General features: G+C 36.5%; 1 protein-coding gene across 10 annotated transcripts in view; it reads right to left on the bottom strand.

Moving 5' to 3' along the window:
- The window catches only part of LOC150097830 (CUGBP Elav-like family member 1-A), an 816,588-nt gene that overhangs the window by 95,943 nt on the left and 695,214 nt on the right, over positions 1–25,431 (bottom strand). The gene's annotated exons all lie outside the window — the stretch shown is intronic.

Raw genomic sequence — 25,431 nt, 5'->3', positions numbered from 1 at the left:
AGACTATTCACCTCCACTTCATTCATCACAATTCCCGTATAAACTAATGGTTCCTTCATTCCTTCAATGTCACCACCTGGATGATATACTCTTGCAAAGTGCTCATTCAGTAATTCCACTATATCAACTGATTCGGTTACCTCCCTACCATCGGCATCCTTTAAAATCATTCTGCTGTATACATTTTTTCTTTTACTTGCAACATATCGAAAAAACTGTTTGTGATTCTCTTTAGCCTGCATGGCTAATTTTCTTTCATAATCCGCTTTTGCTTTTCTTACCACATTCGTTACCCTTCTGGCCTGTGCTTTACACCGATCATGTGCCAGCAGGTCACCCTTCTCCTTAAATTTCCTCCACAGTTGTTTCTTTTTTTGCAGCTCAAGCTTAATGGTGTTATTCATCCATTTAACCCCTACTTGATTTACTATTCAGACTTTAGGTATACAGTCAGCCATTGCCTCCTGCAAACACTCCTTAACCACCTCCCATGCACTATCAACATCCAGCCCTTGCAGTTTTACATGCCATGGTACTGAACCAAGCAAACTCCTAAACTTGTCATACTTACCAGCCCGGTAATTCCATGTACCCTGTCTTAATTGAAAATTCCACACATTTAGCCACCTCCCAAGTCAAGACCCTATGATCACTCTCACCAGTTGGTGGCAACATGGTCATATTCGTTACAGCCAAATTCTCAGATGCAATTACTAGGTCAAGCACTCTCTGACCCCTAGTATTTTCCATTACATGCTGTCGCAGATAGTTATCCCTTAATAACTGCATAAACCAATGATTAACAATGATCTGTTATAGCCATTCTTTGGTAGAAGAGAACTGAGTTATTCTATATCTTGATTTCTTTCATTTATACTGTTGGACAGGACAATCTTACAAGTCTAAACTGATTAAAGACCAGGTAAACTGGCCTGAGGACACCAAAATGTTTCATTCTTAGACAGTGGGTTAGTACCAAGAATCTTGTTGCTACAGTTGTCAGCCTGTAGAATCCCACTGATGGCCAAAGGCCTTCCCCATGTTATTGTATTCGGCTCTATTTTGGACTGTTCTTGACCAAGTTGGTCCTGGATCAAGAATCTATGGAGCTCCAAAAATAATGTGGATGTAAGATGCTCCAACTTCTTTGTTATCCAGATATCTTGCAAAATTGGCACACACATCAGAAAGACAGACTTTTTTTATAAAAAACGTAGCACATTTTATCAAATGTACAAAAGATCTAACAATAGAATACGTGTGTAGAGGCTTAAGTGCTGTGAGGACATCATATTGGAGGCTTAATGGATTTTTTACAACACTCAAAAAGAATTAAAATAGAATTTAATACTTCCTATATTTCGTCCTAGTCACTAGGACATCTACGGGGATTACAAAAACAATTAATGTAACATATGCACAAATAACAAACAATACTAAGCCCAACCGCGTGGGTGACACTAAAGTCCTATCTAGGTAGAGCGCCCTCTAAGGGCAGTAGTAGGTGGCCTGGAATGTAAGGTGGGAACTCTGGTGATGAGTGTTTCCCAAATCTTCGGAAGCTTAATGCAACCATATTTATTGAGATTTGGTTGGTTTTTTGAGAGCTGCTGCTGCTTCTAAGAAAAGTCTCTCTTTCTCCCTCTCCACCGTTCTTAACCCTGAACTTTGGTCGATTCTTTCTGGCATTTCGGAAACTTCCGCACAGAGAGAATTCCAAAAAATAAAAAATAAACACATCAAGAAATTTAGCAACCTCGTGAAAAACAAACAACCACAAATTCAACCGCTCCAGACAGTAATAAACCTCTCTTCCAAAAAGGCTCAACGACGATGCCGTCAGCGCCCTTTGCCTCGGCCATAATTTTGCCGTCGCTCCGAAGGAAGTGCCGGTGCTTGACATAATGATGAACATCGAACGTGGAATCGGTCGCTTACCGTTGGAGATAGTAACAACATCAGACTTGACGTAGCCAACATCCTCGCGCATTCTTCTCCACCAAAAAGTAATTTATCATATGCCCAACGCACGGCTCTCCTGAAACTACGTAAAGAAAAAAGTATCGTCATCACCAGAGCGGATAAGGGTAATGCCACATTCGTTCTTAATACCAGTGAATATAAGCGTAAAATGAACATTATCCTCTGCGATCGCGCTACCTACATCCCGCTAGAACACGACCCCACAAAAACACAAGTTAAAAAACTTAAAATTTTACTCAAAAAAGTATCTTCCTGGCCCCCTGATGTCACGAAAAAACTTAAACCTTTCCACTCCCGTCCCCCCCGAATATGCGGTTTACCAAAAATCTACAAACCCAATTCCCCACTCAGGCCTATAGTAGATGCTACCAATGCACCTTGCTATAGACTATCTAAACAGCTGGCCAACTCTCTGATCCCCCTCACCGGAAGGTCCCCTTCCTATATAAAAAACTCGACCCACTTTAAAGCCCTCACAGAAAATTTAACCTTGAAGAAGACAGACATATTGGTAAGCTTTGATATCTCCTCTTTGTTTACCAATATTCCCTTAATTGACACCTTATCTCTCTTAGAAAACGTTTTTCCCTCTGACATCTTAGATCTCTTTTCCTTTGCCATTAACTCTGGATATTTCTCTTGGAACAACAAAATCTACAACCAGATAGAGGAAACTGCCATGGGTTCCCCCCTCTCACCCCCCCCCCCTTGCCAATTTCTATATGGAAGATTTCGAAAAAAGAGCCATAGACTCAGCCCCACTCAAACCTTCTATCTGGCTAAGATATGTAGATGATGTGTTCTCTATTTGGCCTCATGGCCCAGACACGTTAGACTCCTTCCTCAGTCATCTCAATAGTCTACATCCAAGAATCCAGTTCACTATGGAAAAGGAAAAGAACAATTGTTTACCCTTCCTAGACACCTTAGTCACACGCCTGCCTAATGATACACTTACCTTCACCGTATACAGAAAACCCACACACACAGGCAGATACATTCACAAACTCTCCCACCACCACCCCTCACAACAATATGGCATCAGTAAAACCCTTACCAAGAGAGCCCACAATCTTTGTTCCAGTGGAACCGCCCTCACTACTGAGCTTAACCACATACACAGAATTTTCCTCTCCAATGGCTACAGTGAACACAGTATCAAAAAAATAATCAATTCCTCCCCATTCCCCATCCCTCTCGTCAACAAGAATTTAAAAATGCCATCACCATACCCTACATCCGAGGCACTTCGGAAAAAATAGCCAAGATGCTAAAAAAGTATAACCTACACACAGCATATAAGCCCTACCGCAAACTTGCTACCCTTATCCGTTCTACGAAAGATCAGCTCCCCCCCCTCTCTCTCTCTCTCTCTGCCTGGAGTTTACAAAGTACCCTATTCCTGTAAGCTTGTGTACTTTGGACAGACAGGCAGATCAGCATCCATCCGCCTGGAGGAACACAAGTCGTACATCGTTAAACACAACTATGGCCATTCAGGCTTGGCTGACCATGTTTTGGACACCACCCACAGAGTATCATGCAAGAAAACCACCATGCTGTACCACAGCAAATTCAAGAAAGAGAGACTTTTCTTAGAAGCAGCAGCAGCTCTCAAAAACCAACCAAATCTCAATAAATATGGTTGCATTAAGCTTCTGAAGATTTGGGAAACACTCATCACCAGAGTTCCCACCTTACATTCCAGGCCACCTACTACTGCCCTTAGAGAGCGCTCTACCTAGATAGGACTTTAGTGTCACCCACGTGGTTGGGCTTAGTATTGTTTGTTATTTGTGCATATGTTACATTAATTGTTTTTGTAATCCCCATAGATGTCCTAGTGACTAGGACGAAATATAGGAAGTATTAAATTCTATTTTAATTCTTTTTGGGTGTTGTAAAAAATCCATTAAGCCTCCAATATGAGATCTAACAATAGAACCAACTTGACCTACTTGCAAGTCAACACATACCCAGGGCCGGCCATCTCAGGGGTGCGGTGGGTGCAATGCACCCGGGCCCCATGATCGAGTGGGCAAGTCAGTACACATTTGTGGAAACGTATTATATTTGGAATGCTTTTTTTTTTTTTTTTCCTGTGCCAAAATCATTTGCAGGTAAGAGATTTTACAATACGTTTATTTCGAATCCTGTAATTTTTACCTTTGAAAAATATTTTAGGGCCCCAAAAGGTTTCTTGCACCCGTGCCCCTTTATAGAGAAGGCCGGCCCTGCACATACCAATCTGTTCACTAATGTAACCAGAGCAAAAATTATACAGTTACATCAAGATCTATTTCCTTTTTATGCACTGCATCAACAACATCATCCTCACATTCCAAGGCAAATATCACAGGGAAAAAGAAGGCTTAGCAATGGGCTCTTCATTGTCACTGCTGCTACCAAACTTGTTCATGCAGTGGTTTGACAAACAAACTTTGGAGCCCCCATGCCACAACACCTGAAGCAGGGCTACAGTATGTTGCTTTCATCATTTAGCCTGGCTGTACTAACTAACACCAGGAATTTGTCTCTCATCTAAACGACATCCATCCATCCTCAAATCAAATTCACTTTTGAATTAGAAATCAACAGATACTTACCATTTTTAGACAAGCTCATAAAGGTATCCAAGCAAAACAAACTCAACTATTCAGTTTACAGGAAGCTACCGCATACTAGAAGATACATGCATGCAAAATATCACCACCGTTTGGCACAAAAAACTGGCATTATAAGAAACCTTGAGAGAGAGAGAGACTACAAAATATCCTGCAGTATAGAAAAAAAAAAGAAATCAAGAGGTTGAACTCAGATCCATTCTCCCAAAGAATGGCTACAATAGTACATTGGTTAATAAAATCTTACATCAATCACCTAGACCACCAAATGAAGAAAAACAAATTACAGAGGAGTGTTAATTCTTCCCAACATCTAGTCAGTCATGGACAAGATTTCAAAGTTGCTATACCAGCAAGGGATTAAAGTGACCTTCTTTCCACTCAACATCTTCAGGAGATCAAAATCTTGAAAGGTCCCCAAAGCCTCCCCAATTATCACATAGGAAACCTGGTGTTTACAAGATCACCTGTACTTGTGGTTTGTGTTATGTAAGACAGACAGACAGGTCAGGAGTGATATGAATTTATCAATGCAGAGAAGAAAAGAAAATACAAATGAGAATTGGAAGTACACAACAGAATCCAAACATGAAATAATTTGGCAATGAAGTGAAATGATCTATGTAGATTACAATCTTTATTCCAGAGCTTTTAAAGAGTCCTCTGAAATGTTCAAATATCCAAAAGAGCACACTACAAGAAACAATGCATGATCTTACATGAAGTTTGGACAGCTGTCATAAACATCTAACACATGCAGACACCGATGGCACACATAATACCACTAACCATGAATTCATCAATGGCACACTCATGCATTCCACTGTTAGTCTTTTTAAATACACTGTTTGGAAAGAAGTTAATGGACACCACAGTGGAAGGAACAAACAGCCATGGCATACACCTTAATAAGATATAGGATTTCCTTTCATTGCGATGACTGTAGCTATCCTACAGGGCCTACTTTCCACAAGAGTAAGATAGCGATAAATGGGAATGTTGGACCATTCTTCCTATGGGCATGTAATGAAGTCCTAGACTGATGTGGGGCAGATGTCCCCCTCAATTCACCCAACATTCCAATCCATCCCACAGATGCTCAAATAGGGTTCAGATCAGGGCTCTGTGGAGGCCAGTGTGACATTCGTGTCCACAAACCAGACAGTTACAGCAGCACATGGTGCATTGTCTTGCTGACAATGCATCATTAGCGGGAGCCAAGCCCACTGATGTATATATGGCAGCATTTAAACTGCCGTGAGCTATATTTTCTACTTTGGTTTTCTACTATTATTTTATTTTATGTTTCTATATTTGACAAAACATTTCTTTGAGACTGAGTATTTGAATTATCAATCAATTCTTTGAAAATGCCACTATTTGATATACTGATGCAGAATAAAAACTGTTTACATAATGGATTCCATTCTTATTTTCCATCAGTTCAGTCTTCAAAAATAAATCAAACATTATACAGAAAATTCAGATTCCTGTAATACTAGCTTCACAATTCTTTATTTCACCTTTTGAAATAAAGGTGAAATAAGATGAAATAATTCTTAGAAAAAATTTTCCTTATCCAATATCTTTTGGAAATCACCTCACGTGGTTTCCAAATAAAAATAAAAATAAAAAAATAAATAAATAAAATAAAACTCGATAATTTGTTAGGTTAAGCTAGCTTTTTTTTTTTCTTCCTTTCTTGGAAATAAACTCCATAAGCTTCCCTCCCCCCCTTAGGGTTAAAGAAAGGAAGGAATAAATGTGAGGTAATCAAAAATTCTTAGAAAAAATTTTCCTTATCCATTATTCTGAAATAATTTTTTGGCATATTTTACAATGCATACCAGCATAACTAGAGTTTATATATAACACACATACATACTTTATTATGTTTGCATTGTTCCCTATCATAGTAATTTCTTGCACTACCCAAAATACCACAAATGGAAACTGGATATTTATTTATCTGAAACAAATCACTCTGTATTATTATTATTATTATTATTATTATCTGAGACCTCCAGGGAGTCAAGGACTCATCAAGGGAGGCTGTAAATTACCCAACCCAGCTATCATACCTTCCCTTAAATTCATTTACACTAGATGCACTCACTACCCCCCCCCCCCCCAAGGGCAAATTATTCCACTCACTTCACTGCTCCCTGTGAGAAAAACCTAGCTCTTACCCCTTTCTTGTCTGAGAACAAGCTTAATTTCCATGGATGCCTCAGTGTTCTCTCTCTCCCCGCCTTCCATATAACAAAAAATTTCATCATTTGAAATGACATAACACCCATTCAAAAGTTTATAGACCTCTATCATATCACCCCTCTTTCTCCTGTTAACCAGAGTCTGCAGTCCACATACTCACAATTTGTCCTCATAATCCTATAATCCAGATATAATCTTTGTAACTCTTCTTTGCACCCTTTCCACAGCTTCTTTATCCCCTTGGAACCCGGGAGACCAAATCTGCGCACAGTAATCCAGGTGTGGTCTTATCAAAGTCTTATAAAGAGGCAAAATTACTTCCTTATCCTTACATGTCAAGGTTCGCTTCAACATAGCAATTATCCTCTGAGTTGTATTTGCAACTTTTGCTATGTGACCTTTGAACTTTAAATTCTTATCCACCAATACACCAAGATCCCTTGCCTCTTCAGTTTCTTGTAGCATAACCCCGCTAATATACTATGCCGCTGGAACTCTAATCACACCAAAGTGCATAACTTTACACTTCATCATCATCATAACACTAATTATGGGTATAGACCATATTGGTCTGTTCTGGTCTCATTATCCATCCAATATCCTTTTTTGAGGTCTACCCTGCCTTCTCTTTCCAATTGGCTTATATTTTAGTATTTGTTTAGGATGTCGGGTGTTGGCCATTCGGTTCACATGTTCAACCCATTTTTGTTTATAATTGTTTAGTTTTTCTTCTATTGATTTTGTTTTTAGTTCTTTTAAAATGTCTCCGTTCCTTTTTTGATCTAATAATGTGTATTTTGCAGTTCTTCTCATAAATCTCATTTCACTTGTTTTTATTCTTTGTTTATTGCCCAAATTTCACCCATATAATAATGTGGGCACTGCTAAACTATTGTATATTTTCAAGCATGTTTCATTTTGTACTATATTTGGGTTGAGTGTTCTATTTCTCAGACCTATAATCTTAAAAAATAATTAAAATAATCTTATAATCTTAATTTTATGTCTTTTTCTCCTTCACATGATCTTTCACATCCAAGATACCTGAAAGTATTTATCTGTTCTATTATTTTATTATTTATAACTATTTTGCTTCTAACTGGAGTTTGTCCACAAGATGCCATTGTTCTAGTTTTATCTATGGATATTTTCATTCCAAACTGTTCTACTCTAATGTTTAAATTATATATTGCTCCTTGTAAATTGTCTTCCTTATCTGATATTATTACCTAATCATCTGCAAATAATAGCGTATTTATTTTGTTATTCCGGGAAATTTCTATACCTTGATTGTTTAAGGTGTTCCACTGTATTAATATTTCATTAATATAAATATTGAAAAGTGTTGCAGACAGAGGGCATCTCCTTGGTTATAGATTGTTTTTCAGAAAACTTTTCATTTATTTTTATTTTTATTTCATTAATTTTGTATATATTCAATATTGCATGTAGTAAAATATTAGGTATATGTATTCTTTGTAATATATCAAACAGTATATATCTTTTACTTTGTCAAATTCTTTTTCATAATCTATAAACAAAAGATGAGTTTCTAAATTAAATTCTCTTCTTTTTTTCTATAAGTAGTTTTAAACAGAAAGCTGCATCCATTGTAGAGCATTTTTTTCGAAATCCATTTTTACATGCTACTAATATTTTTTCACTGTATATTTTCAGTTTTTCATTATTATGTATTCTACTGTATATTTTGTAGCATGTATTCAATAAACTAATACCCCTGTAATTAGCAGCTTTTGTTTTACCCCCCCCCCTTTTTTTTTTTAAATATAGGTATTATTATACTTCTATTCCATTCTATTGATATTTGTCCATTTGTATATATTTTATTTAAAAATTTTAGTAATCTTTGATGAAATTTTTTTCCAGCAAATTTATACAGTTTGGAGTTGATCCCATCTCCTCCTGCTGATTTGCCATTTTTTTTTTATTTAGGTTGTCCTTTAATTTTTTCATTGTTATCATATCATTTAAGGTATTTTGTAAGTTTCTGGTGTAATTATTTTTGATGCCAATATTATCCGTCCAAAGATCTGTAAAGTAATCCAAGAATTCTTTTACATTTAACATTTACATTTAATTTACATTAACTTTACACTTACCAACATTAAACTGACAGCCATTTTCGTTTACCCAGATTTCCAGTCTATTCAAATCATTTTGTAATTGCTGAATATCGGTGGCATCCCTGATTGCCCTGCCTATCTTCGCATCATCAGCAAACAATTGCAAATCTGATGATAGACCATGTTTGATGTCATTAATGTGTAGATTGAACAATAATGGCCCAAGGACTGGACTGAACCCGGAGGTACACCACTGGTTACCTTAAAGCTGGCAGATTCACACCCACTGTATACCACTTTTTGATATCTGTATGTCAATGATCCCCTGATCCAAGTCAATAGATTATATTCCAATTCAATATTCTCGAGTTTACGCAACAGCCTATCATGTGGTATCCTATCAAATGCCTTAGAAAAATCCAACATTATCATAGTGTATCCATTCCCTTTATCCAACTCGGCCATAACACTGTTATAAAATATGAGCAAATTGCTAAAACATGACCCTCCTTTAGTAAACCCATGCTGTTCCATGCTGTTGCATACAGAAATGGGTAGAATGCTTGTCTACCCATTTCTGTATGCAAGTTCTTACCAACTTCTCTAAAATCTTCACTACCACACCAGAGATAGTAACAGGTCGATAGTTAGACACATCAGTTTTTGCACCACCCTTGTGCAATGGAACTATCATACATTCCTTTCATTCCTGTGGTATCATTCCTGAGCTGAGACTCAAGTTATATAAATGTGCGAAAAGCATAGCTAACTCAGCTGAACATTCCTTCAGCTAACAGGCTGATATTCCATCTGTCCCTATTGACAAATTCTTATCCAGGTTATGCAAGAGCTCTTCAACCTCATGAACCTCTAACTCTTCATCTAATGTAGCAGTAGCACTATGCTATATATACCTGGTTGATATATCTTAGCAAAGTGAGCACTCATTAACTGAACAATCTCTTTAGTTTCTGACACTCATGTACCATCTGCATTCAATAAAGATATTCTTCCACATTCATTCTTTCTTTTGCTTGTGGCATAACGATAAAATTCTTTTGGATTGCCTTTAGCTTGCATGGCCAATTTCTTTTCATACTCCCTTTCAGCTTTCCTCCCAAATACTCGTTACTTTTCTGGCCCGAGCTTTATATATTTCATTACTTCTCTCACTCTTATTCTCACGATATTCTTGCCACATTGTCTTCTTCTTGTGGATCTCTTGCTTAATAAGGCTGCAAATCCATTTTACTTCCAACCTATTTATTTTCAAACACTAGGGATACACTGAGATACTGCCTCATTCAAGCACTTTTTCAAAGATTCCCATGCATTGCTGACATTTGTTCCATTCAGTAACTGATACCATGGGACCAAAGATAGTATTCTTCTAAGTTTATCATAATTTCCAGCTTTATAATTCAGCATGTAGCCTGTTTTAATCAGAGCCTCAATACAAGTAAATACTTCCCAAGAAAGAACAGCATGATCACTGTCACCAATTGGTAGTAAAATAGCCATATTCTTGACAGAGATCCCTTCTCATGCTATGAGCAAATCCAACACTCTTTGAACTGGAGTTCCTTCTTTCACATGTGGCTTGAGAAAGTTGTCCCACAACAATTCAATAAATTCCTGTTCTTTCTTATCATGAGATTTCTCTTCTACCCAATCAATGTTTGGAAAATTAAAGTCACCCATAATGATCATTCGCTTGGTACCCATAAGGCTAAAATCGGCAATGCATTTCTTCGTCCCCTACAACTGAACCACCAGGTCTGTAGCAACACCCCACCATATATTTCATTCTGTTAACCTCCAGTTCTTTCTTATCATGAGATTTCTCTTCTACCCAATCAATGTTTGGAAAATAAAGTCACCTATAATGATCATTCGCTTGGTACCCATAAGGCTAAATTGGCAATGCATTTCTTCGTCCCCTGCAACTGAACCACCAGGTCTGTAGCAACACCCCACCATATATTTCATTCTGTTAACCTCCACTTCACACCAGATAGACTCAAACTCATCGCTACATGGGACATTGTTACCATCATTGTTTTCTTGTATTTCTATCCTACTGGACTTAGTCATCTGATATCATTAGCAGCACTCCTTCTCTCCTATCTCCTCTGTCATTCCTAAAAATAGCATATCTGTTACACTCGATCCCACTTACGATATTTGATTCTGATAGCCATGTTTCACTAATGCCAACAATCTTAGGCCACATCGTATTCAATAAAGCAACAAAGTCAACCCTTCTGTTTCTAATGCTCCTGGCATTTGTGCATAGTCATAATAAATTACGACCTAGCCTATTCTTATAATTAGATATGCAATCTATTTGGTCTTGTTCTAGAATTTTCTCTTTACCCTACCCAGACATACTTAAAAGGTTCGAACCCAAAGCATATTTTCCCACTCCTTCGCCATATCTTTATCACGTTTGTATACCATAGCTAAACTTTCACAGACATTTTCCCCATTCCTCCCTTGATGATCTAGTTTCCCTGACTCTCTGCATTGGGTCTCATACCAAGAAGTAATTTCTTGAGGTTTCTGATGCCAAATGAATTCAAGTGCAGACCATCATTCTTATACAAATCTTTTCTGCCATCAAACAAATCCCACACATCTAAAAACTCACATTCATATCATCTACATAGCCTGCGTGTGAAATCATTTGCTATCATCGTCCTCTTTCTTAACACAGTACTATCATATCTAGGTAGTAATCCTACAATTTTTACTCTTTCACATTTCTTTCTCGCCTCTTCCAACAGACCTTTCATATCTTCTCTCATACTATGTTTGTCACCACTTAAATTATTAGTACCTACCAGCACTACCACTTCTTTTACATTTCTTTTTTGGTTTTCCATTACACATTTGTCATATTTTTAATTTCCATGCCTGGGAAACTAGAAGTGGTGACTCCCTCGACAAGCACAAATTTTAAAATTGAGTCACCATACCATATTACCTCTTTTTTCTTAGATATTAACTGACTTACCTTGCTATTAATATTTTGATTTCCATGTTCAGTATTTTCCTAACTGTTCTTGTTCTCATCCTTTTTCTTATCCTGTCATTCATCATCCTGAATTCATTCTTGATCTTTTCCTTAGATGTGCTAGTCATATACAAGAGATTCATCATCATTAATTTCCTGATATGTACCTCAAGGGATGTTCTTCCGGCTACAATGATAGCACTACATGATTAAGTTTACATTATTATTAATCTCCTATCCACAATTTTCCTCCAAATTAGCCTATTACTTGTTAGGACTCCAATATTGTCATATCTAACATTTTGTGCTTCTAAAGGACTTCTGACTGAATCAATCCACCTAGACCTTGGTCTTCCTCTGGGTCTCTTTCCTGCCATTCTGGCATCAAACACCTGTTTCGCTAACCTTTCTCACCCATTCTATTTAAATGGTGGTATGACCACTTAAATAGAATGGTGGGGGGGGGGGGGGAAAGAGCTAATTTAGAAGCTCTTCTGGCACATTCTTGAATGCTAACAATGTCAAGTTCCTTTCTAATATCTTCATTTTTCATATGATTCTGCTACTGATGCAATCTGTTCATCCCCCTATTTTTTCTCTGAACCCTCATATATATAGTCTCTAATCAAGTAAGTCTATGAAGTGCTTTATGTGGTCTCTAATCCAATCTCTTTTCAAGTGTTTTATTTCTAAATCAGCTCTCAGATCCATAATTTAAAACTGGTTTAACACTAATGAAGGGGATACAAATCCTTTGATGTTTATCTGCTTACTAGCAGATAAACATCAAAAGGCTTTTATTTATTTATTTACCTTTTATTCTATGGTTTAACACTGTCTTGTATACTGCTAGTTTGGTGTTTTGGCTAATTTCTTTCTTATTCCATATACATCTATTCAGCTGGCTATCCACCATACCAGCTTTGTTTATTCTGTTGCCTATTTCCAGATTTAACATGATATCGTCACTAAAAACTGTGCCTAAATAGTTGAAATATTTACTTGCTCTATAGGCTCTCCATTCAGAATGAAATTGATGTGTTCAATGTTTCTGCCTATTTTCATAGTTTTGATCTTTTTATTGCTGATTTTCATGCCAAATTTTTTATAGCTATTATTCAGTTTGGTATGAAAATCAGCAGTAAAATGATTAATATCTTATTAATGAAGGTTGAAATATAATTACCTATATTTCATCATCATCATCAAATTCCTGCCATGTATCCTCAAGGGGTGTACAGGATATGATAGTACTACATGAAAAATTGGCATCATTACTAACTTCCTATCTACAATTTTCCTCCAAATCAGTCTGTTACTTGTTAAGACTCCAACATTATCAGATCTTATATTTCTATCATCTAAGGCACTTTGTACCATATCAATCCACCTATATCTTGGTCTTCCTCTGGGTCGTTTTCCTGCCAACCTGGCAGAGAACACTTGTTTTGCAAATCTTTCCTTGCCCATTCTGTTTAAGTGACCATACCACCTGAGATTAGCTCTGCTAACATTCTTGGATGCTCACAATGTCAAGTTCTTTCCTAATATCCTCGTTTTTAATATGATATTGCCATTGATGCCATCTGTTCACGCCTCTAATCTTTCTCAGGACTTTCATATCTGCAGTCTCTAGTCTTTGGTCAAATGTCTAACTTCTGACCCAGCTCTCAGATCCATAAGTTAAAACTGGTTTGAACACTGTCTTGTATATGGCTAATTTAGTGTTCTGACAAATTTCTCTCTTATTCCATATGAATTTATTCAACTGACTTCCTACCATACCCACTTTCTTGATTCTGTTGTCTATTTCCATATTTAATTTACCATCTTCACTAAAAATTGTGCCTAAGTAGCTGAAATGTTTTACTTGTTCCACAGGTTCTCCGTTCACAATGCAGTTGACATTTTCAACAATTTTGCCTATTTTCATTGTCTTTGTCTTTTTATTGTTGACCTTCATACCATATCTATTAGAACAGTTATTCAATTTAGTCAGGCAATCTTGCAGACTTATAGCAGATTTATTTAGAAGTATAACATCATTCGCATAAAGCAAAAAAGCTGACATTAACATCTCCAATTTTGATATCATGTTTAATACCACTTTACTTCCTAATATGATCCATATAGATAATGAATAACAGAGGTGATAATGTGCATCCTTGTCTCACACCAGATTTAACAGTAAACAATCTTCCTGTGCTCCCTTCAATTCTAACTGCTGCCTTACAACTCAAATAAAGACTAAGTATTGCTTGAAACCTCTATTTCAAAGAAATGTAAACATACAAACCAATTAGAGAAATTCCCTTAATTATCTATTACTTATATATCCTGAAAGCAACAAATCTTAGTCCTACATAGCTACGATTTCTTAACAGAGCACATGTAACAATTTGTCACATGTTCATCAATGAACATGTGAGGTCTCCTTCCATTGGTGAATATGCAATAACAGCATGAATAAGAACCCAATTAACAAAGCAATTTACTTTTTGAAAAAAAAAAAAATATATATATATATATATATCAATCACACACACACACACACACACACACACACACACACACACACACACACACACACACACACACACACACACACACACACACACACACACACACACACACACACAGAGGTCTCAAGACCTATGACACAGCAATGCCATCTGTGGTCAAGTGATTAGAGAGAAGGAATCTGATAATGTATTTTTACAATGTGAAAAGGGAAAAGAGATTTATATTAAAAATTACATATTGTAAATTATGGTATTTCAAGTCTCTCTATCTTGAGCTAACCGGTAGATGTCAGATGGAGTTTTACAGTTCAGACTACTGATGGTTTCACATATGTATTGCCAAAATTGTTTGCATGGTCTTCCTCTACTGCAATTGCCACCTTCTGGTTTGTACAGGATGAGGGATTGGGTGAGACTTCAGGATGTCTGAGTTGATGCCCAAGCCATCTGAGTTGTAGTTTTTTGACTATATTGACAAGTGATTCTTGCTTAGCCAGATTTAGCACAGCAGAGTTAGTGACAAGGTCCATCCAAGTGTTTCCAAGGATCAGTCTGAGACATGTAGTTCCAAAGGAGTTAATTAGATCTGTAGTTTTTTTGGTGCTTATTGTCCAGGTTTGAGAACCACACAAGAAAATGGACTGGTTGCATGGTATAGTCTGAATTTTGTTGTTTGTCTACACTTGGATAAAGGATTAAACTGAATTTATTATAATCTTAATGTTGTCTTTAATGATATTAATGATGATTTCAAGATGGGGCAGAGTTTGTTATGGAAGACTAGAGACAGCTGTTTACGTTTTCTAATATCATTTTCTGTATTGCTGATGTATGATCCAAGGTATTGAAAGTCCTTTACTCTTTCTAAGGGTTTATTGTTGATATGAAGAATAAAGTTTTCACAACCTATTGAGAATACTTTGGACTTTTGGATGTTGATCTGGAGATCAATAAGTTCAGCCTGTGCCTTTAGCAAACTGAGATGTTTTTGTGGATTTGTTGGTTCTGTATCAATAAGTACAATACATACATGTTAGAAAAATAGTATGGGAAAAAAAACTGTTCCAACGACTTGAGGTATGTGGAATAAAAAAGAGAGGATAAGGAGTTAGTTCAGTAAGTATAGAGCTGAACAGTAAATGGATGTTGACCAGCAACTGCCTTTGTTTATTATTATTATACAGGCACCTCCATGGAGTCTGAAGACTCATCGTGGGAGACCCAATCTATTGTTCCTCTCCTTGAACCCATTAACAGAAAAAAGCACAACAGACTCTGGCAACCCATTCCGCTTATTTACCACTCTAAGCAAAAAATCAAGTCCTCACACCCCTACTGACCATACCTTTATTCAACTTCCAGGATTGACCCCTTGTTCTGTTTAATAAACCCATGTTGACATCCACAGTGAACACTGCTGTTATCAACCCATTTTTGTATCCAAGTTCTCACCAATCTTCTCAGTATCTTAACCACAGCTCCAGACACACAGATCTGCCCACAATCCGCAGCAACAGCCCCATCACTTCCCCCCCGTGCAGTGGAACAACTCCACCCTCCCTCCACTCTCCCGAAACCTGTGCTGCTACAGGAACCCCACTAAATAGGCATGAAAGTGCTACTACTGAAAATTTCCTGGACCACTCCCCCAAGACACATGATATGTCATCAAATCCTATCGCTTTATCGACATCAAGCTTATTTATTTCCTCTTATTCTCTGTGCTTGCTCATAATTAAGCCATCCTTTCCTATGTCCTCTACACTTGAGTTTTTCATGATTTCATCCCGATGAGGATGAAATGCCCTTATAAACTGTTTACTGAATATTTCAGCAATGTCTTCAGCAGCAGTTACCATTCTATAATTTTTATACGTTTTACAAATCAAACATCTTCCAATAATTATTTTTTCTTCTACTTGCTGCATATATGAAAAACTCTCTCTAGGGCTTGATTTGCTAATTTCTGTTCATACTGTAATTTTGCTATTCTTACCAAATGAGTCACCTTCTTGGCCTACTTTTTACACTCCTCATGCAATTGACTTCCATTAGTATTCATCTTGTGCTGCCTCCAAAGTATCCTCTTCTTCCAAATTTCATGCTCAATCCCTTTATCATCCGTTTGACATCTACTTTATTCAGTCTTTTGACCTTCCGAATACTACACATCAATGTTATTTTGATCAGTTCCCCATGCAGCATTTATCTTCCTGCTTAATGATTAGAGAGAAATGTAGAAATAATGGCAGCAAGTTCAGTGGTCAGCATCCATGGAAAAGACATAATGCAAAAACAGAGCATTTACAGAAAGTGATTGGAGGGAGTCAATGAGGAAATGGTCAAAGTGAACAGCTCTCTTCTGGATATAATCTAGCATTCTGAGAGAGATTTTAGGTGCACTACCTGAGATGTAAGAACAATATTCTATGTTTAGATGGACTTGGGAGAGAGAAGTAAAGTTTAGAATGAAAAAACGTACCAAGCATTTTGGAGGCCGAAGAGTTTATGGACATCATGTGTTTATGCTAGAATAAACTAGATGTGAAAGTCAGCCAAAGGAGAGAAAACTGATTTGTTTTATACGTGGAATATTATCAGAAGTGAGATAGTGAGGCAAGTCTTTCTTCTGAGGAAATAAATGTGTTCCGGCAGCATTAAAATTTACTAAATTAAGAATTATAAAGAGGTTAACACAAGAATATTTCAATGTTTGCCAAATATTTCAGTCTGAAACTAACATACTATCTAACTACTAACTAACAAACTAACATACGTATTTAGCCAGCCTGGTTGGACAAGTGGTTAGCGTATCCGCTCTCCAGTCAAAAGGCCGTGGGTTCGAATCCCACCATGTTTGTGATTGTCTGTGAAAATACTAGTGGTGGTCGGCGATAGATAGCGTTGGTGTGTAGTGTGTATGCTGAAGGTAGTTGCGGTTGGTGGAGTGGTGGAGACAGAGAGCTGTAGAGTAGGTGACCTTCCTCGATGAGTCTTTGGGCTCCCTGGAGGTGTTACATAGTAATAACATACTATCCTCAGTGGTTTGATAGGAACAGTTTTTACAAGGTGGAATACAAACAATTGATCATTCAAAAGTAGAACGAGCCAAGTGATGTTACATTGCTAAGCATTAAAGAGAGGTAAATTTCATCAGAGTGATGAATAAATTATAGGTATTAATTCACAAGAATTAATATATAACAATCTTAATTTATAAATTCGATTAAAGATAACATTAGACTAATGTAAGAATTAAACGTCTCAATTAAAAAAAAAATTTTTTTTTTTAGTGTGTTATCCGGATTAAACTTAAACTTTCCCATATTTTTGACAAGGATATACGATCATTTTGATTCGAGTTAGGGTGTTGAAGTAAAGCCTCAGCACTCTCTTTGAATAGGCATTCGAATTTATAGTGACATCTGTGCAGAAAGCGAGTCTTGGACCAGAGAAAGTTGTGGCTTGTCTCTATCATGTGCTGCACCAATCCAGACATCGGATTTGTTGTGAAGAATGTATGATTGATGTGCTTGTATTCTTTATTCTATAGAGCATCCGGTTTGTCCAAAGTATGACAGATTGCAGTTACAAGGAACTTGATATACACCAGGCAGAGACATAGTTGAGCGTTTATCTTTAGAAGAGGGGAAATAGGTGGATATTTTGTTAATAGGGATGTAAGTGGCTGTTAAATCGTATTTCTTCAGAATTCTTGAAATTGGTTCTGAAATCCAGGAAATATATGGAATTGGAACTCAACATATTGATTCTTTGTTGTTCTGGATTGGATTGTAGGAATCGAACAGACATTGTATAGTTTTTTTGGAGAAGCCATTTAATTTCATGTGATGTTTGATAGTTGAAAGTTCTTTCTGTAATTCATGGAGAGTTGAGAAATTAGTTCTAGTTCATCGAATTAAACATATTATGATTCCTGTTTTTTGATAAGGATGATGGGCAAATTGTTTGAGAATGTAATGTCCAGTAAAAGTGGGTTTTCTGTAAACTGTTGTTGTCAGAATACCTGAAGGTGAGTGGATGAGTAGGATGTATAAATAGGATAACTTGTTGTCTTTTTCAATCTCCATGGTAAACTTAATACAAGGATGTAAGGAATTGATTTTGACTAAAAAAGGAAGGTAAGGAATCTTTGTTGTGAGGCCACACTGAAAAGACGTCGTCTATATATCTAACCCAAAAGGATGGTTGAGGGAATACAGATGAAAATAGGACAAAAACAATTCCATATATTTCCAGGATTTCAGAACCAATTTCAAGAATTCTGAAGAAATATGATTTAACAGTCACTTATATCCATATTAACAAAATATCCACCTATTTCCCCCTCTTCTAAAGATAAACGCTCAACTATGTGTCTCTGCGTGGTATATATCAAGTTCTTTATAACTGCAATCTGTCGTACTTTGGACAAAACGGATGCGCTATAGAATAAAGAATACAAGAACATCAATCATACATTCTTCACAACAAATCAAATAAGTCTGGATTGGCGCAGCACATGATAGAGACAAGCCACAACATTCACTGGTCCAAGACTCGCCTTCTACACAGATGTTGTGATAAATTCGAATGCCTATTCAAAGAGAATGCTGAGGCCTTACTTCAATGCCCTAATTTGAATCAAAATGATTGTATATTCTTGTCAAAAATATCGGAAAGTTTAATCCGGATAACACACTAAAAAAAAAATTTTTTTTTAATTGAGATGTTTAATTTTTACATTAGTTTAATGTTATATTTAATTGAATTTATAAATTAAGATTGTTATATGTTAATTCTTGTGAATTAATACCTATAATTTATTCATCACTCTGATGAAATTTACCTCTCTTTAATGCTTAGTAATGTAACATCACATGGCTCGTTTCACTTTTGAATGATCAATTGTTTGTATTCCACCTTGTAAAAACTATTCCTATCAAGTCACTGACTGAGGATAGTCTGTTAGTTTCAGACTGAAATATTTGGCAAACATTAAAATATTCTTGTGTTAATGTGTATATAATTCTTAATTTAATGTCACAAGTGTCTCTCAAGAATAAAATTTACTAAATTATCTTCAACATCACTTGAGAATGGCTCATAAATCGGTGTTTAAGCACTGATCATAGACAATATTGAATCATTTGAATACTATAATCTTTCATGGATGATGATGAGAAATGGTCATTAAGAAAGCTATGCACGGGATTTAATTGCAGGGGTTGAGAGAGAGAGAGAGAGAGAGAGAGCTCATTGATGTATAGGAAAAAGCACAAATCTTGGTATACTATACTCCAGCAATGATGAAAAAATCAGATGAGAGGTAACCACCATGACACCCAGTGAATGACCAGAGACGAAGCTGGCAACCAGAAGATTTCAGCTTGGAAAAAGGCTGCAATGCCAGAATCTATAAAGTGCTCTGGAAATATCAAGGATGACCTCATGAAATTCTCCAAATCTTTCCAACGCCTGTGTCCAGAGATGGGTACGGTTAGCAAGGAGGTCTGCTATAGAACGAGAAGAGTACAAAGTGGAATTCATATTCATCATCACGAACCATGGGCTCACTGCCCGTTAGTGTCTGACACCTCCTTCACTATCTTCTTCCACCTTTCTTTGTCCAGTGCACAGTATCATAGTTTCTGTACACCCATTCCACACCAGTCCTTTATGTCAACTATCCATTCTCTGTACGGTCTACCTCTTCTGTTTACATCATCCATAATATCAAACATGAATGTCTTTATCTTCTGGTCTTCACTCATTCTGCAGATGTGTCCAAATAATTGCAGCTTCCATTTTATAATCTTCTGCATTAGATTCTCCTTTGGTTGTATCTTCCGATAGAGCTCTTCATTTGTGATTTCTGTACCCATCCTATTCTTGGAATCTTCCTATAACAAGTTTTTTCAAATACCAAAATCCTTTTTTTTGATACCTTATTTATTATCCCCATTTCAGATAAATAGAGTATACTGCTAAAGATGTATGTTTCCAGCACTCTTAGTTTTGTTTGCAGGCTGATCATTTTACTTTTCCAGATGTTATCCATGGCCTTCAGATTTGTTCTTCCCTTTGCAATCCTGATCTTTATTTCTTTTTTACAGTCCAAATCATATGTCATTTTACTTCCCAAATATGTAAACTGTTCTATATTTTCTATATCATAAATTATATATTTAGTTTAATCCTTTATCCAAGTGCAAGCAAACAAGGTTTGCACGTGAAGTATCTTCAGGACTGGGGCAACTCGTGGCAAAGGTGGACTAAGTTCTCATCACTTTCCTTAGTATCCCATAATGCAAAGCACATCTCCTTGCAGACATGTATAATGCTATGCATTATGGGAAGGGTCACTACCCAGACCGGTTTTGAGTTTTAATGAGGTCTCTTCAGTGGGAGCCAGAGGTGATACCTAGGTTGAAGCAATGCAGAACTCATATTTCCATATGCCATTATTACATAATAATAAGGTGTGACACCTTTTGGCAACTGGCATATGGAAATATGAGTTCTGCATTGCTTCAACCATGATATCACTTCTGGGTCTGGCTCACATTGAAGAGACCTTAATAAAGGTCGAAACCGGTCTGGGTAGTGACCCTTCCCATAATCAGGGCCGAATCAACACCATCTTGGGCCCCCGGCAGGAAGAGCAATGTAAGGCCCCCTATCACATTTCCTAATGTTCATTAATAATAATAAGATACTCTTCGATTTTGAAGTCCCAAGTAATTCCATTGGTGGATGTGAAGGCGATATTCAAAACAAAAATAACACAACAATTCGCTCCTTCCCACCCACACGCTTCCCCATAGCAAAACTAACATAAACTGAATTTTCTACATTTTGATGTAGCAAAATCATGTATTAGGTCATCAAACTTAATACCATATTTTTTGATATATAACGCGCATCCCCAACATTTTCATCACTCTTTTTGATGTATAGATAACGTGCATGCACCAACTAGCGGTAGAGTTAGGAAGTACAGACAGAGGATGAAGGAATTCTTTAAAAGCACGCGAGTTGCTAGTTATCATTCTCTTGTAACTAGTTGCATTGTTATTAGATCTGAATTACTCATGGAATACAGAAGTACTTCTCAGAAAAAATCCTACACCGCACAGTTCAAGCTTGAAGTGGTAGAAGTAGCAAAGGAAAAAGGGAATTGTGAAACTGGTAGATTGTTCAGTGTTGGAGAAAGTAGAAAGTAGAGAATTGGTCAAAATGATAATATAAAGAATTTCAAGGCCTACCCATCTTGGGTTTTTGGATTTATGAAGAGAAGCAATTTAAGTGTGCACTCCTCCACTAGTGTTGGACAAAATTTGGTGTGCGACTGGGAAGCGAAAGTAGCTAAATTTCGCTTGTTTCTGAGAGAAAACTTGTGTGGGGTTGATGAATATGGATGAGGTTCCCATAAGTTTTGACATGCCGAGTTCTAGGACTGTGAATCTGAAGGGAGCAAAAGAGGTTTCAGTTGCTACAACAGGGCACGAAAGGTCTAACTTTACTGTGATTCTCTACGTAACTGCAGATGGTTCCAAACTGCCACGAATGGTTATTTTCAAAAGAAAGACTGTTCCAAAAGGTTGTGATAACAAAGATATTATTGTTACTGCTAATGATAAAGGTTGGATATATTCCAAGGTTATGAAATTTTGGTTGGAGAATATGTGTGGCGAAAGAGAAAAATGGCATTTTTCAACCCAAAAATGTTTGTTAGTGTTGGATTCGTGTAGGACATACATGACAGCAGAAGTTAAAACAATATTAAGTAAGATTTCCAAATTGGCCGTCATTCCAAGTGGTTTAATAAAAAAAGCTTCAACCCCTTGATCTTGCAGTAAATTAACCATTTAAAGACAATTTGCAGGCTAAGTGGGAAGACTGGATGGTGAATGGCATCCATGAATATAACAAAACAGGGCAGATGAAAAGAACGTCATATAAAGATATAGTTACGTGGATTGTAGAAAGTTTGGCAGCTGTAAGTGAAAACTGTGTTAGAAACGATTTCATTAAAGCACAAGGAAATGCAGGTGGTGTCCGGTGACAATGATTATGAAGCTGAAGAAATTCCAAATAAAATTTTTAACACAATCGATTCTTTCAATATTGAGTCTGACGGAGAATTTTTTTGGATTTGAATCGTGTAATGTTCAATAAATATTAAGTAATACTTCTACCTTAGTTTTGTTATTACATTTGATTTACCTCTCATACCTTTCAAATGTATACTGTGCATGTTCATTTTTAATGAATTTAGACTTTTTTGTATAGATGACGCACGTTTATCTATCGAAAAATATGGTATTTTTCAAAATCTCATGTTCAATGCTCATTAAACTTAGGTGGTTTAATTGTGACTGTGTCATGCTGCTTCTTAATTCATTTTTTAGTAATTTCATTTTAGTTCACAATAATAGAATATAGCCCCCCCCCCTAAAGAGTGGGCCTCTGGTGGCTGCCAGGTTTGCCGTTACCTTAAAATACCCTACCCATAATGCATAGCATTATACATGTCTGCAAGAAGATGTGCTTTGTAATATGGGATACTAAGGAACTTAGTCCACCTTTGCCACGGGTTGCCCCAAGTCCTGAAGATACTTCAGGACTTGGGGCAACCCGTGGCAAAGGTGCAAACTTTGTTTGCTTACACTTGGATAAAGGATTAAACTAAATATATAATTTATAGTCTAACCAAGTGGAAAAAAACTTCCACCATTTTCTATATCAATTCCATCCACTTGTATCGTTTGTTTCATTTTCTTGTCACCAAATACCAGTTTTTGTTTTTTCCATGTTCATAACAAGTCCAAATCTCTTTCCTTCCTCATTTAACAGTTTCAATGTTTTTTGTAGTTCTCTTTCGTCTTCTTCAATAATAACAATGTCATCTGCAAATCTCAGATTGTTAATTGTCATCCCATGTACTGATATTCATTTTGCATCTTCCTTCATTTTATCCCCTGCTCTTTCTAAATGTGCAATGAAAATGCTTGGCTATATTGAGTCCCCCTGTCTAGTACCTCTGCTTGTTCTAAACCATTTCCCCAAATCATCATTATAACTGCTGCAACTGCATTCTTGTAAACATCTCTTAATATAGCTATTAGTTTCCTTTCTTTAGGTAAAATGAATGATAGCTATTAGTTTTCTATCAATTCCATAGGATTCAAAGTCACTTTCTGGTCGATACTGTCAAATGCCTTCTGAAAATCAATAAAGCAGGTATATATGTTTTTGTTTTTTTTCTCTAGCTTTCTCTGCTATTAACTGCATTGTCAAAATCTGCTGAATCGTGCTTCACTCTGTCCTAATTCCTGCTTGCTCATTTGCAAGGTATGCTTCCAATTGTTTCTCAATCTTTCTGTCAATATCATCATCACCACCTTACCAAGGTGACTCGTCAAAGCAATTGTTCTATAATTTTTACATTCTAGCTTATTTCCTTTCTTGTATAATATCACTAATATCTATTTCACCCACTCCTCTGGCATTTTCTTTTCTTTCCATACCATATTACATAGTTGGTGCATTTCCATAACCTTACTTTTGCCACCATATTTAATAATTTCTCCAGTGATGTTATCATTACCAGGACTCTTGTTGTATTTTAATCATCCTGTTGCTTTTTCTACTCTCCTCTTAAAATGTTTATATCATACTCATTAACTGGTGGTGATATCAGCTTCAATTCTTCAATCAGTTTCCCAACGCTATCTAAATCTAGTTTTGATTCATATAACTTACTACAGTTAATTGGTGATTAATAATTAACCAATGGGTCTCTAAGTAGTGAAGAAACTGGTTGTTGATTATTTTCTATCACTTTTAAGAGAGTTGGGGTGAGGGAAATGAGAATTTGATTGCTAACTTTCATCTCTCTTTTTAGGAACAGGCTAGATAAAAAGTTGTTTCTGTGCTGTTAAATAGATGCCACATGAATAGGACAGAGTGTAGAGGTGATACAGGATGAGTGTTATTTGTGATCCGAAGCCCTTAGTAAAACTGAAGGGATTCCATATGGGCTGGAAGACTATTAAGAACTACTGAGATTTTTTTCTCATGACAGATCAGAGGAGGCATACTGAAGGTGGTTTGTGGAATAATAGAGGGAGATATGCCTTGGTTGTCTAAAGGCATTGGAGGAGAGGACTGATGCCAAAAAATTTGCCTTATCTTTAAGAGATGTTGCCATTATTCCATTAGGATGAGAGAGGCGAAAACATAGCAGGGCAGAGGTTTCGCTCAAGTTTTGACAAGAGACCAGAAGGATGGACTCCCATTTGAGCAGCAGAAAAGCTTAGTATATTTAACCCTTATAAAATCTCTTTTAGGTCTGCTGAATTTTATATGTTATTGGATGTAGCATAAGCTGATAAAATGCTTGGGTTTTTAGCTTCAGTCATTGAGTGTATGCTGCAATTTTAGCCTGGAATGCTTTGACACATTTGTTGGAAAAACAAGGTTTGGATAAGGGTTAGGGATTTTGAGTGGAATGGGAAATAAAGGCACTCACTCATTCCAGCAAAATAATTTTATTATTAGATCACCATTAGTGCATAGATGAAGAGAGTGAAAACAATAATCAGATTCTGGAAAAGAGGCACAAAAATCCCAAAGGTCACTCCAATTGGCACCATTGTAGGATATTAGGCTGAGAGTGGAAGGGAGAAGGACAATCCGTTGAGAAAAAAACATGGACAAGTCAAATTATTTAATGGTATTAATTCATAACACAGAGTAATAAGAAAATAATATTTATTTAATTTATTTGCTGATATTTTGCAGGTATTATATTCATCTTCAGAGCACAAAAACCATTTGTCACAGTAAATAAACAGCAACAATTTGATTAACAGTGGAATCAGTTTAAAAAAATTGTAAAGGACAACACAAGGAACTAAAGTCCTAACTGGCACCATCTATTGTTGGATAAAGAGAGAGAGAGAGAGAGAGAGAGAGAAAAA

This window comes from Typopeltis vanoorti, chromosome 16 (genome assembly GCF_054136105.1).
Source record: "Typopeltis vanoorti isolate ZY-2024b chromosome 16, IOZ_Tvanoo_1.0, whole genome shotgun sequence".
Taxonomy (NCBI): Eukaryota; Metazoa; Arthropoda; class Arachnida; order Uropygi; family Thelyphonidae; genus Typopeltis; species Typopeltis vanoorti.
The sequence above is the reverse complement of the archived record's forward strand: the minus strand, read 5'-3'. Positions and strand labels throughout refer to the sequence as shown.